This window comes from Henckelia pumila, chromosome 4, assembly GCF_033568475.1.
Source record: "Henckelia pumila isolate YLH828 chromosome 4, ASM3356847v2, whole genome shotgun sequence".
NCBI classification, from domain to species: Eukaryota; Viridiplantae; Streptophyta; class Magnoliopsida; order Lamiales; family Gesneriaceae; genus Henckelia; species Henckelia pumila.
Genome location: NC_133123.1, coordinates 201347842 through 201363357, shown reverse-complemented (window position 1 = coordinate 201363357; position 15516 = coordinate 201347842).

Sequence of the window (15516 nt, the reverse complement as noted above, 5' to 3'; positions counted from 1 at the left end):
TGTTGTGACGAAACATATAGGAGTCAATGCATTGTAGTCGGGGATTCACCGCTTACCTACGGGTATGGATATCCTATGTTATATCATGCATACGTAGCTTGAAATCTCTGATCAGAGTAAGTGGTAATTAAGAAAGGAGTTTCTTGAATTACACTTTCGATGCAACTACGGCATGACACATAGTTATCGATTCAATGACAACTCTCGATAAACCAATGGTTGTCGAATCGGTCGGGATATATGAGTTGAAGGGACCGTACTGTACGCTAACCATAATTGATTGGTTCTTGCAGGCACTATCATTTGATACCTAGGGAGTCATGTAAGCAATGCTGCTAGATGTTTACATGACTGGTTGGGTACTATCAGACTTGAGTTTTCTGACGTTCTTATTATCAATGTGTTGATTAATAAGAATGGAGCTATCTAGGGTATGCTCATATAAGGGACTTGTTGATCCTGAATCACATGGAGATGTGAACCCACTGCTAGTTGTATCAGTGAACCATTGAGGGTCACACAAGTACTAGCTTTCTAGATCCCGTTGAGATTAAAATTAGTTCATTGTGTTGAACAACTTATAAAGGAGTTTATAAGTAAAATAAATTAGAAGTTTGACTTCTAAATTGGAGAATGAATGCAATAAGTAACTTTTAATTTGTGAATGTGTTCCAAGATTAAAAGTTGACTTAAAATAATTAGTTTATGAAAATGGTGATTTTCTAAACTATTATTTTGAACTTAGTTAATTAATTCAAGTGTTGAATTAATTTAACACTAGTAGACATTTTAATGTACAAATAATTAAATTAATTCAAGTGTTGAATTAATTAAACACTATTGAGTCTAGTAGAGCTCAAATTAATATAGTGTTGTATAATTATTGATACTAGTGGACTTGAATGGGTTCAAGTTAAATTTAATTAATTGATTAAACTTAAATGGGTTTAGGTTTAATAATTAATTAAAAATAAGTTCAAATTATATTTAAATATATATATTTATATATGTATATATATATAGGCGTGTATATATATATATATATATATATATATGTGTGTGTATGGAATTTGAAGGGTTGTAAGATGGTTTGCAATTTTCCATGCATGCCTTGCAATTTTCCATGCATGGCTTAATTGTACTCATTAATCCCTCTCCTTTAATATATTATTTGGAATAATATATACACACACACAATCCATTCCATTCCAATTTTTGTGAAGTGGCCGAACACTCAATATATTCTCCTCCAAATTTTCTTTCATTTTTTGTGGGAGAAGGAAAAGAAAATCTCAATGAAAAATCCTCTAAATATTCTAGTGCATATTTAGAGTGGATTTAGATCGTCTAGTCGTGGACCTAATTCGGAGGCTCGAATAGTTGAATCCATTTTAAGCAAGGAGTGCTCTTGGAAGCTTGTAGATTGAGTCTACCATTTTCAAGAGCCTAGTTGTTTATCAACTTGGTTGGAGCCATAAATCAATCTTTGAGATTGATAGGTAAAATTCTAAACACCCTATGGTTGTTTGTGTTTTTGAATACTACACAAGTGCTCGGATTTCTTTTATTAAAAATTTTATATTTCCGCTGCGTTTCCGGGCACGAGTTAACCGATCCCCTTCAGAATAGAATGCTAAGGCTTTAGTGCCTAGGTGCTACTTCTCAGCGCCTAGGCGCTAACCCTGCAAATATATATATAAAAAGAGGGGCGGAAACAGATTTTAGAGATAACACACAAGTGTTGTGGCCCTTCCCCATCTTCTTCAAAAAATCTCCATCTCGCCTCACTTGATTTCACAAAAAAGAGGTCTATCTAACAATCTGAATCCTCATGTCCAGTCCATCATTAATATATCTATTTAATGGATTTCTCCACTAAAAGGGACCTAGGGTTCTTGGAGCTTTGGAGTGAAAGTGTCGCAAAAAATGGATTTGTCCGATATTAGAGTATATTTTTAGGGCTACGTCACAAGGTAACCATTGCTTTTGAAAAATCTTTCATTGTAGCTTCGAATTTGAAGGTGGTTGAAGGAGGTAATTGGCACACACCAAGTTTTTTGTTGAATTGTTTGAGTTGAGCCGGTAACATTGAAGTTGGGAACTCTTGGTTGCTTTGTTGTTGTGTTGTGAGAAAATGGTCTTTAGCAAGTCCATTGGTGAGCTTTTGATCAATAGAGCATCATGCCGCTGAAAAAAAACGGAAAGAGTGACGCTTCATTTTCGTAGAAGGCTTTTGATAGGAGGAATTTTTGGGACGCCCAAGCCATAGAGAACTATACCAAGCTTCTGGAGAATAGTATGCCTAGGGAAAGAGGCATGGACTTGACTGATGATGATGCAATAACTTTGATCCATGATCGAAGTCAAAGTTGGGAAAACTTTGTGAAACCACCCCAAGATGTTGTGTTGTCTCAAGTAAAGGAATTCTATGCTAATTTGAAAGTTAAGCATGAGGATTATCATGTTAAGTTGGGAGGGTGGTTGGTGGCGTTTGATAAGTGGACAATCAACTCCATGTATGGCATGCCGAATATTGAAACTCATGAATTGATGGTCTTCAAGGGGGATCCATTCTTGTATGATGTGGTCATCGAGACACTTTTCATATCTAGGACTACATGGAAGCTCAATAATCAATGAGTCCTTGTGACATTCTTGGCCATATATCTTAAAATGCAAGAAAATAACCGGAACCAATTTGTGGCCTCGAGAATGTTGCAATCTAGGCATACATCCGATGTCATAAAGTCAAGGGAAGGGCTGGTGTATTGTATTGTGACATGAAAAATCATTGATGTCAGTCGTGTGTCCAATATTCAATTTTGCAGCTGCTAAGGGAACTTCGACTATCAGTATGCCCCACTCCTCACTGATCAGTGACTTGTTCCATTTTTTCAGGTTTGTTTGGGTTGATAGCGAACAAATTTTACCCACCCGGGAAACCATTGAACTATCTCTGCCATTAATGAGAGACAAGAAGTAGAGGCAGTGATCGAGCAAAGCAGATAATGCTTCCAAGATTCAGCATCAGCTGATGTAGCAGCCACCCCAGTAGCAAGAGCCTTAAATTCTAGCACCACCATGTACACGACCTTACAAGGATCGAACCCCCCACGAGAAGTTTGATGACTTAGAGCACGTATGAAGATACAGTGGGAAATTACTAGGGAGAACATGACCTACATGCATAATTTCATGGTGGCACTCGCCCAGCTATTTGCCAGCTCCAAATCTTCTAACATGCCTTTTTCGACACCTCCTTCTTGGTCACATCAGCCTGCCGATGACGATGTTGCATCACTAGCAGGGGAGGAGATAGCGGATGATGATGATGAAACCGAGTCCTGATGGTCAGTGCCCGAGGTACTTGTCCCATGTTTTTATGAATTACTGTACATTGGGGACAATGCACGTTTCTAAGTTTGGGGGGTTCGTGGAAAAATTGATGAATTAACTTATAAATTGTAATTGGTTTATGCTTGAATTGATAGAGATGGTTGGTGATTTTGAGTTGATAGATGCTTGAGTTAGTTGATTGATGGTTGGTGATGTTAGTTTTGCTTGTTTGTTCTTGATTTTTCATCAAGTGTTTGTTGTTTTCAGTTTATGGGGGGAAAAAAAGCTATCATTTTTTTTTATTCAAAGACATGAGTTTGTAAATGTGTTGTCCTATGATGATGACAAAAAAATGTTGTGCTAAATGATATCAGATATGGAAAATAAATTTATTATTTGCTATATTTAATCTTGAGTTCTCACTCATATGCACTAATGCCATGATATTCGATACTCTAACAATTAGAGAACAATTATGTGAACTACGTCATGTGGATTAGAGGAATTAATTCTTAAACTCTTGTAATTTTTTTTCTTGAAACCAAGGTAGATTTTTGTGAACACGGAGATGATTTAGGCATTCATTGAAATTGTTGGGCCTATTTTCATTGAGTAACATATCCATTTACTACCCGTTGAGCGTATTTGTAAAAATCTCTTTGATGTTTTTTTATACCATTCACTTATTTTTTTAATATATGCATGAGACATAATTGAGCACTGTGACCAGTCTGTAGGAATTGAATGTGAATTGATAGGTAATCTAGAACTTGATTAAGCACCTTTCGAGGCAAAATACGGATTTGAGTTATGTTTTGATGAGTATGGTATGATCATTCACATGATTTGAGTATGGTCTGATCAATCACATGAACGTATCATTACTTGATTTATTCTTGGTACACTTGATTTGAATTATGTTTTGAACCCATTGATAACCAAAAAAGTTCTTTTGATCTGTGAAAATAAATATTGAATTTGGTGGATTGTGTTTTGAAACTTGAGGGCGGAGTTAAAGAATTTATGAGCTCACTGATTGTATAATTTTATCGAATTTTAGGTTGTTAGATGTGATTGGAAAAACACATACACACGATAACTCTTGAGAAAATTAGCAAACATTTGGACTGAATGATGAAATATGGAAGTCTGAGGCCGATTGTATTACAAAATATCATGTGTTTCATGTGTCATCTACTTGTTTTGTTTTGCTCAGGACTAGTTAAATTCTAAGTTGGGGAGGGGGGAAGGGGGGATGAGGGGGTTTGATAAGTACAATTTACGTACACACTTAAATGTTAAATAATTTGGCTTGGATTTTGTTATAAATTGAATGGTATTATAAATATTTTGGTGTTGTTTCCGTGGTATGCAGGAGATTGAAAAAATATATGAATTTCATGAAAAAAGAAGTGTTGATGATACAAGGATGTTGAGGAGAAGCAAGAGTATGATCTTTTTGAATGCAACAAAAGAGGCGCCTAAGAGCCTAAATCGGAAGAAAACTCAAAGCACTAGCACCTAGGCGCCATTAAGAGGAGCCTAAGCACATAAAGTGAAGGAAAAGTGTGTGAGTGCAGCGCCTAGGTGCTACATCTTAGCGCCTAGGCGCTGATGACTGAAGAAGAGAAGCGCATAGGCACCAATCTTAAGCGCCTTAGGTGCTTGAGCAACGTAGATTGAAGAACGGGAGCAGTGCTATTTTTAGAGCCTAGGCACTGCCCTGCGCGAAAAGAAGAAAAAAATAGTTTGCACAATTGAAAATATCAAATTTGTTGGGCTTTATTCATCAAGCTTCAAGGACATATAAAAAAGAAATACTCTGACCTAGAGAAATACTATGACCTAGAGAGGAGACAAAACACGACACACAAGAGCAGATCACAGAGAGAGAATCAAAATTCAAGAGAATTCACACGCACAATGCATGGGATTGGAAGCAAGGATCGACCGCGAAGATGAAGAACGCTGAATTTGGGGAAAGAAATGCAACTTTGGCTTCATTATTTATTTTCTTTTCCTGTAAATTCTGCAAATTTATGTCTAGATTCGTGACCATATTTGGTTTTTGTTATTTTTGCATCATGAACTAATTTTTTGATTCTAGATTGATGATGTATCTTAGTTGAAATGATTTTTATATATGACTTTTTTTATTTATATGATTGAATTCCAGCATGTTTGATTGTGTTTCTAAATTTTAATGCTTTCATTTTACTGGTCATAAATTGCATGATTTACTTGTGATTCTATAACTCAAGAGAGGGGATTTGAATTAAGATCACAAGAAACACACTGTTAAATGTTTATATAGTTCGGGAGGCGTGTAATGCCAGCAGAGCTTAAGTAAAAAACATCGTTTTCACAATATCATTAAGTCTAGAATTTTAATAGAGATATGAAAATCAAAATTAATTAATACATTCTATTTTTTACTTGGGAAAGGAAGATAGATACAATTATGCGTTTTTAGCTATTACACAATTGGAATTCATGACATAAATTTGACCAGGAAGAGTAATTGTAATGCCCAAAAAATCCATAAATCCAGTCACGAGTATTAATAGGATTTTAAATGAAATTTAAATGATTTTATTTTATTTATTTATGATTTAAAGGTTACTTTTAATTAAATGCCTTTAGTTGATGTTTTAATAATTTAAAAGATTGTGTTTAAAAGCTTTCTCATGCTATTTATTTTGTGTGAGATTTTTTGTTTCAAAATTGAGATTTTAGGTGTAAAAATATATGTTTAAAATTTTGTATTAAATGATTTAATATTTTATTTATCTGATGTTTAACGGTTACAAATTTTAGCTTTTGATATTTTTCACGTATGAGTTAATTCCCGTGATGCAAGAAAACGAGACTAGCCCATGAGCAAAGTTTAAGAAAATTTACATCCAATATATTTTTTGAGTATTTTATTTTATAAGTATTGTATGATATTTAATTTAAAAGTCTAGGGAAGAAATATTTTTTAAAAAAAGTATTTTTAATTCGATGGGCCACAGTCCGGCCCATGGATTTTATTTTTTTAATATATGGAGTCAGGACTTAACGCAGTAAATATTATACGTCAAATCCCTTCTCCCTTCTTCCCCCTTCACGCCACAGCCGCTCCCCCCCCCCCCCCCCACACACATAGGTTTTCCAAAATACTCTCTCAAGTTTTCAAGGATTCTCGCATGGTTTGATCGTGAGAAGGCTAGGATCGTATTCTTGGAGTCTGGATTTCCATACCAAGCAAGAATAAAGACAAGTTTTAAATGATTTTGAAACCAACAATTGAGAATATAAATATTTTGATATGAAAAATTTGTATTTTGATGTGTAAATTATATATATTGTATTGATTCTATGAGTTTTTTATGAGCATGATGTAGAATTGTGAACGTGAATCGTTCTTGACGTTTTGGTAAAAGATTTTGGAGAAAGATGTTAAAGAATTTTGAAAAAATGTTGAATATGAGTATTTTTGGATGTATGTATTTTTTTTTTTAAAGCTTTTTGAAGGTTTGATGTTTATTTAATCGAATATTTTCAAGTTTTAAAGATTTTATATGTATTGGGTTACATCGGGTTAGCGACATCAGTTACGATTTTGAGGATCAAAACTGATGTACTAATCCAATTGATATGAGACCAATTTTATTAAAAATATAATTCATTTATATACAACTTTAATGTTTTGAATTTTTCCCAAATATGTCTTTAAGAATGGCCAAAATCATCCTGAATTGCATCGTGTGTATTGTAAGTTTCTGCACCGACACAGTTTGGTAGAACGAGCATAACTTTTTATTGAAATGTCCAAATTGAGTGAGGTTAACGAAATGAAATCCAAGACATAGAGCTACAACTTTGATGTTTACTATTGTTCCCAATTCGGGACCCAAAATAACGTTTAAGGCAGAAGAATCCGCGCTTGTGCGTGTGCAAGCGACTGTCCAGTGCTTGCACTAGCGTGGGGGCGCCTCTCCTACACTAGCCGGCCGAATTATTTATGCCATTTTAATTCCTAAATTTATTGTTATGATATTTTAAGGTGTTTTAAGTATTTTTTAGATGTCCTATGCAAAATGTTTCAAGTTTTGATGTTAAGAATCGGAAGAACGACTCACGTGGCCTCGAGAATTTTGCAATCTAGGCATATATCCGATGTCACAAAGTCAAGGGAAGGGCTGGTGTATTGTATTGTGACATGAAAAAGCATTGATGTCGATCGTGTGTGCAATATTCAATTTTGGCAGCTGCTAAGGGAACTTCGACTATCAGTATGCCCCACTCCTCACTGATCAGTGACTTGTTCCATTTTTCCAGGTTCGTTTGGGTTGATAGCGAACAAATTTTACCCACCCAGGAAACCATTGAACTATCTCTGCCATTAATGAGAGACAAGAAGTAGAGGTAGTGATCGAGCGAAGCAGGTAATTCTTCCAAGAGTCAGCATCAGCTAATGTAGCAGCCACCCCAGTAGCAGCAGCCCTAAATTCTAGCACCACCATGTACACGACCTTACAAGGGTCAAACCCCCCACGAGAAGTTTGATGAATTAGAGCGCGTATGAAGATACAGTGGGAAATGACTAGGGAGAACATGACCTACATGCATGATTTCATGGTGGCGCTTGCCCAGCTATTTGCCAGATTTGAGAAAAAAGAAGAAAGAAAGCGTCCTTGAGGTCGACGCTCTAACGACCTTGAATGCTAAGATTGATGCCTTGATGAATCAAATGTCACAGATGCAGTCAGCTCCTGTTAATCAAGTTCAGGGGATAGTTGTTGAGGGACAACAAAATTTTGAAGGTGAGTCGGCCAATTTTGTGGGAAACCAAGGAAGACAGCCATACAATCCATACAGTAACACATACAATCCGAGCTGGCAAAATCATCCTAACTTATCTTGGAAATCTCCTGATAATACAGCGAATGCATCACAACCCAAGCAAGAAGATAAGAAGCCAAGTTTTGAAGAGGTTATGATGAAGTATGTAGATGGGACCGAGACAAGATTGTAGAATCAAGAGGCAATGTTAAGCAAGCTAGAAAATCATATGGCTTGGTTGGAAACCTAGCTCTCGAATTGTGCTCCTGGATCGTTTTCGAGCAACACTGAGAAGAATCCTCGGGATGTAAATGCTATCATGGTCGTGATGGAACCGCAAAAGGAGGAACTTGAAAAGAGTGTAGAGGGAAAAGACGACACGCGCAGCTCTACCACATCCTTGAATACAGGTAAGAAGGGTAAGAATTTAGATTTTGATGTTCATGTTGATATTTCTACTCTTCCTTTTCCGCAAAGATCTAAGAAATTACAGTCAGACTATCAGTTTAAAAAGTTTCTTGAAATTCTCAAGAAACTGCATATTAATATTCTTTTTGCATATGTTTTAGCTCAAATGCCAAGTTATGCTAGATTCTTGAAGGACATATTGAAAAACAAAAGAAAGTTTCAGGATCTAGAGACAGTTACACTGAATGAGGAATGCTCTGTCGTGCTCCAAAATAAGCTCCCACCAAAGTTTCAAGATCCAGGGAGTTTTTTTTATACCTTGAAATATCGGTTGTCTTTCATTCGATAACGTGCTATGTGATTTAGGAGCGAGTATCAATTTGATGTCTTATTCACTTGCTCAGAAATTAGGTATAGGAGCAATTGTATCCACTACCATCTCTCTTAAACTTGCAGATCGTTCAATAAAATATCCTAGAGGGATAGTGGAAAATGTCTTAGTCAAGGTGGACAAGCATATATTCCCAGTTGATTTTGTTATTCTTGACATGGATGGGGATTGTGAGGTTCTCCTGATTTTAGGGCGTCCTTTTCTTGTTACAAGTAGGGCTTTAATCGATGTAGAGAAAAGGGAATTGGTCTTAAAGATGAATGATGAACAAGTTGTTTTTAATATGCTTCAACCGGTTAGAGATAGCTCCATTGTGAAATCTTTCTTTGCGGTTGATGTTGTTGATGCGTGTGTGACTAACTGTATGCAGGTCAAAGACGCTATTGCATCATTCTGTGTTTTATTTCATTTTGTCATTTGTTCTTTCTCGAGGGCGAGCAAGACTTAAGTATGGGGAAGTTGATAAGTGTATTTTAATTCATTATTTTGTGGTAATTTTTGGGTCTATTTTGCATGCATTAGTTTTGTGTTAGCATCATTTAAGTGTGATTTTATTATTTTTCATGCATATTGTCTACACCTCACTTTTCCTGGTTTAATTGTAGGATTTATGAAGAAATCAAAATTTTTGGGCAGAAGTGGACGCGCTCGAGCTGGTACTTCTTGCGCTCAAGCGTGCCTGGAAGAAATATTATTGTGCGAGACAGAAGTTTATGCTCTTGAGCGGGTGTTTTTGCCGCTTGAGCGTGTTCACAGAAAATTGAAGAAGCTGGATAGAAAACTTTGCGCTCGAGTGCGATCGTGGGAAGGAATTTTTTATTTGCGGATTCTTTCGAAAAGGAAACAAAGTTTATGGACTCTAGGGGGCGTATATATAACAAATTACATCAGATTTCGAGGTATTCATATTTTTAGAGAGAAGACGGTGGCTAGTGCTTGGAGTATTGGATAGCTTTTGAAGAACATTTCATCATCTTCTTCTTTATTCTTCTTTTGATGATTGAAATTGTTTATTGAATTATGTTTATGTTTATGGAGTAGTTTTCCTTCAACTAAGACCACGAGATTGGGTTGAGATTGATTTATGTTTGACATGTGGTTGCATGTTTGAGATATTTTGAATATTTTCAATTATTGATTCATGTTAGTTTAATATTTATTGTGAATAGCCTGATCACCTAGCCACATGTTTTTTGATTAATAACAAATCGAAAGAGGATTTATTAAAGATAGCTCCATAGATGTCAATCAACATATGGTTAAACCGATTAGAAATAGTATTCGGTTTTAGTATGAAATTTTAGGTGAAAACTGAATTTTCATAAATATTGAATGCGTTTGAGTTTGATTAGATTTAATTAGAAATAATTAATTCATCCAAATTGAATAGTTTTAGTAATTCTAGAAATAGATTTTGAATAGTATAGAAAAATTCACCGTGATAGGAATAAACATAAATTTTATTCTATGCCACGTGCATACATATATTAGCTTGATACCTTCGCTTGTCTTGGTTGTTTTGTTTTAGTTGAATTTATAATCCAAATTATAGTTGTGTTTGTTTTCAATCTATTTATTGTAAGTTTATTTAATTAGTAATTAAACTTTAGTTGAACAAACCAAATCCCTCTTAATTATTTTAGTCTAGATTATGTGAAATTATTCTATCTTGGTATTTAACTACAGTCTCCGTGGGATCGATACTTGGACTCGTCGTACATTTACTATTACTTGACCTCTATTCCATTTGCTAGATTTATTCATAACCAAAATTTTCGGTCAAGCAGCTGTAAAGTTCTAGAGGCAGAAGTAAGTAAGTTAAAACTGAGAATGAAAGGGTACGTGCAGAATATCAAACCCTTTTTTAAGAAAATAAAAAATTAAATCTTCTGATAAATTCTTGAAATAAGTCTTCCTTCTGTTTTGAGAAGATGCAAGAGTTACAGAAGTCGACAGTGGATAAAACTGGTCTTGGCTTCATTAGCAATGAGTGATCTTCTTCAAATGCTGGTATTCAGTCACCATTGGACAATGATAAAGGGAAATATATAAAATTTGTCAACTCCACGGTGATACAAGGAGAAAAGCTTGTAATTCAAGTTGAAAGAATTTTACCTCAGCAGAACGGTAGAAAACATTTTGGAATTGGGTATGTTCAACCTGAGAGATTAAGTCATTCAGTATCAAGGCCCAGAAATGGACCAACCTATGAGAGACATACCTCTATGAAGGTTAAAATTTTCAGTTCTGGAACAATAGACCAGTTAAAAAGAGGTACGGAACAGGCGGAAATAATAACAAGAGTGAACATCATAATAGAGTGCATATGGTAATGAATCATTCTCATACACCCTTTGGTGCACACAATCCATTGGAAACCAGAAGCACAAGAAATATCAGAATCGTGTAAGTATGATTTCCAAAGGGACTAATCAGTCTAGGACCCAAATAGACAGGGTACCAATTATTTATATTTGTGATTGCAGGTAAAGGAGAAAGGAAATGTGTTCAATAACTCCATGTAGTACCTAGATAGTGGTTGTTCTCGACACATGACTGGTCAAAGTCTACTACTGTCTGATATAGTAAAATGCAATGGACCTAAGATCACGTTTGGGGATAACTCTAAGGGTAAGACCGTGGATAAGAGTAATATTACCCATGGTAATGTTACCATAAATGATGTATTTCTTGTAGAAATCTATGTTATAACTTGATAAATATTAGTCAATTATGTGATAATGGTTATATAGTAGCATTTCAAAAACTTTCATGCATAGTTAAACATGATAATGGCTTTACTGTTTTACAAGGACTTAGGAATGGTAACACTTATAAAGTAAAATGGAATGTTGATCAACTGCAACCTACTTGCTTGATAGCTTCTCAAAATGAGAAACACTGGTTGTGGCACAAATGTTTGAATCACCTAAAGTTCAAATCAATAAACAACTTGCGTAAAAATAATCTTATCTATGGACTACCTAATATAAAAATTAATCAAAAATCATGTTTGTTCTGCTTGTCAGATGGGAAAATAGGTTAGATCTAACTTATAAATCAAAGGCAACAGACATGCTTCACGATGCTTGGAGCTACTGCATATGGATCTTTTTGGACCTATCTCCGTAACCAGTTTAGTGGGAATGAAGTACACAATAGTTTTTGTTGAGGATTATTCTCATTTTACTTGGGTGATATTTATTAGTGGCAAAAACCAAACCATCAGCATCTTGATCAAAATTTTAAAAAAAATTCAAAATGAAAAATCAGTTTCAGTTTCCAAAATAAAAAGTGATCGAGGTACTGAGTTTACTAACAAAACTCTTGAATCTTATTGATTGAATAGGGCATACAACATGCATACTCTGCTACCAGGACACCTCAACAAAATGTAGTAGCTGAAAGAAAAAACATGACACTCAAAGAAGCAGCAAGAACAATGCTTACTGATGCAGACATATTGAATGCTTTTGGGCAGAAGCAATCAATACTGCATGTTATACTCAAAATTGAACCTTAGTGAACAAGAAACTCGGGAAGACACCCTATGAAATGTGAAAAAGGAGTAAGCCTAATGTTTCTTATTTTCATATTTTTTGGTGCAAATGTTTCATTCATAATAACGGTAAAAATCATCTATCTATTTTTAACTCTAAGTCAGATGTTGGCATATTTCTTGGTTACTCAACTGTAAGCAAAACTTTTAGAATCTTTATTAATAAGACCCTGAATGTTGAAGAATCTATACATGTGATATTTGATGAAACCGATAATGCTCTTGAAAACTTTAACAATCATATCTTGAGCAACATATAAGACATGATACATCTGGACTTGGAAAGTGAGGATGAAGCAGTAGCAAGAGAGAAAAATCTATAGAATCTAGGACCAGAAGTGATAAGATAAGAAATAGTTGTTGAGATTCACACCACTCTAGATCCTACTGCTGCTCCTCAAAATATTCCAGAAACTGATCATAACATTTGTCAGCCAACAGTCTCTCTTACAGACCCATATTATAAATATATCAAAAACCATCCTCCATCCCTAGTTCTTGGTGATCCCACTGCACCTATTCGAACCAGAAGGCCAATGATCAATGAATATATGCATGCTGCCTTTTCTCACAAATAGAACCCAAAAATATTGATGAAGTTCTACTGGATCATAATTGTATTGAAGAAGGCTCAATAAGTTTGAGAGAAAAAAGTTGTGGAATCTTGTACCTCGACCAGATAATCAAGCAGTAATTGGTAAAAGGTGGGTGCTTAGAAACAAGAGGAAAGAGGAACGTATTGTTGTAATAAATAGCAAGACTTGTGGATCAAGGTTTCAAATAAGAAGAAAAGATATATTATGATAAGACCTCTTCTCTAGTAGCAAGACTTGAAGCTATAAGAATTTTTCTATCATTTGAAGCCTTCAATGGACTATTGCATGAAGAAGTCTATGTTGAGAAACCTCCAGGTTCTGTAATTCATTCCTTACCCAATCAAGTTTATAAATTACAAAAGGAATTATATGGTCTTAAGTAATCTCCTACGACATGGTATGAAACCTTATCCCAATTTCTACTCAATCATGACTTCGTAATTGGAACAATAGATAAGACACTATTCAATTTTGTTAAAGACACACTTTTAGTACAAATATACGTTGATGATATTCTCTTTAGGTCAAATAATCCCAAGCTCTGTGAGAAATTGGCAAAACTTATGCAGGAACAATTCAAAATAAGCATGATGCGAGAATTAACATTCTTCCTAGGCTTACAAGTTAGACAGCTTGAAAAAAAAACTTTTATCAATCGAATGAAGTACACAAAGTATCTATTGAAGAAATTTAGCATGGAATTTTGCACTGTTGTTGCTAGACCAATGAGTTTCTCCAACAAGCTGGACAAATATAAGGGGGAATTTTAGTAGATTTCACCATGTATCGAGGATTAATCGGTTCCTTACATTATCTCACAACCATTAGATGATAAGTGCAATTTATTGCACTTTTATTGCTTATATTTAACTTAGATTTTTTTTACTTCTTGAGCTGTATTATGTGTTTTGTGTTGTTTTTGTCGTTTGCAGGAGGCAAGGAAATTATGAGGTGATTATGGAGCATAAAAAACCAAATATGGTGGTGGAAAGTGCAACAAAGGATAAAATAAAAGCTGGAGAAAATTGGGACAGCACGACCAGTGCACCCACGCAAAACAATTGTGCCCCTGCACTGTTTTCTCTTGAAGCAGAAACGTAAGTCAGTAAGAAAGTTGCACCCACGCAGAACTCTGCACCCCTGCACCAGTCCTTGCGCCCCTGCGCTTATCTTTCTGTGCGATATTTGAAAAGAAAGAGCAGAAGCACAAATGCACCCATGCAGTTTTCAGCACCCCTGCACCTCTGCACACTTTTGAGAAATTATAAAGTCAGAAAGACTAGTGCACCTACGCATGAAATGGCGCTGCGACGCCATTTAAAAAAAGAATTTTTGGAAGCTTGGACTCTTAACATTTAAAAAGAGATTTTCTATCATCTAGAGGAGGGTATTTTCACGTTTAGAACATATTTTTAAGGGGGGTGGCTAGGTTTCAAGAGAGAACACGAGAAGAACAAGAAGAGGAAAAGATTAAAGGTTGGAGAACACAACAGAAGACGAAGATTGCTTTCATTCGGGAACGGAGACGCATCCTCTACATATATTTTTGTTCTTCCTCTTCTTCATAATTTTATTGGGATTGAATATTTTCAGATTATATTTTATTTTATTTTACATTCTGTCATGAACTAATTCCCTCATCTAGAGGGTAGATGTAGTGATACCAGAAACCATGTTTAGGATGTTTTGATATTATTATTTTAATTCTTCGTTTAATTTATTTGTGTTTTTTGGATTTATTTCTTTCAACTCTAATGGTCATAGGTTGATAGATTTATGTGTATAAATTCATCACACGGGAGAGGAAATTATAAACAAGACATAGAAAAACACACCGTTAGTGATTATATTGTTGAAAGGCGTATAACGCTATCGAAGCCTTAAGAATTCTGTGCCTTTTATATTATTTAATATTAGATTGTTAAAAGGAATATTGCGATCTACATTAGATAATAAATATTTGTCATAATTTGGGAAAGGGGATAGATAATAGTTGAATTCTAGGCTAATGAATTGAAGAATTCATAATATAAATATCTTAGAAATTAAACATGGTGGAAGGTTGAACGAAGTCGCACCTCTAGAATTCTCTCATTAATTGTTCGCAGATATTAATTTATCTCTTGATTTTGTTAGCATATTTTTAGAGATCTAGAGTCATGAAGTTATCGTAGCTTTAAATAGGATTAATTCTGCTAGTTACAAATATTCAGTGTAATATTAATTTAGTCAGTCTCTGTGGGAAGATATTCTACTCACCTTTATTAAAACTTGACTCTGTGCGCTTGAGAGAGAATTAAAATACACAACAAGTTTTTGGCGTCGTTTTCGGGGACTGAAGTTTATTTGATTTACACTGAATTGTTACTAATTGATTTTAATTCTGATTTATAGAAAAT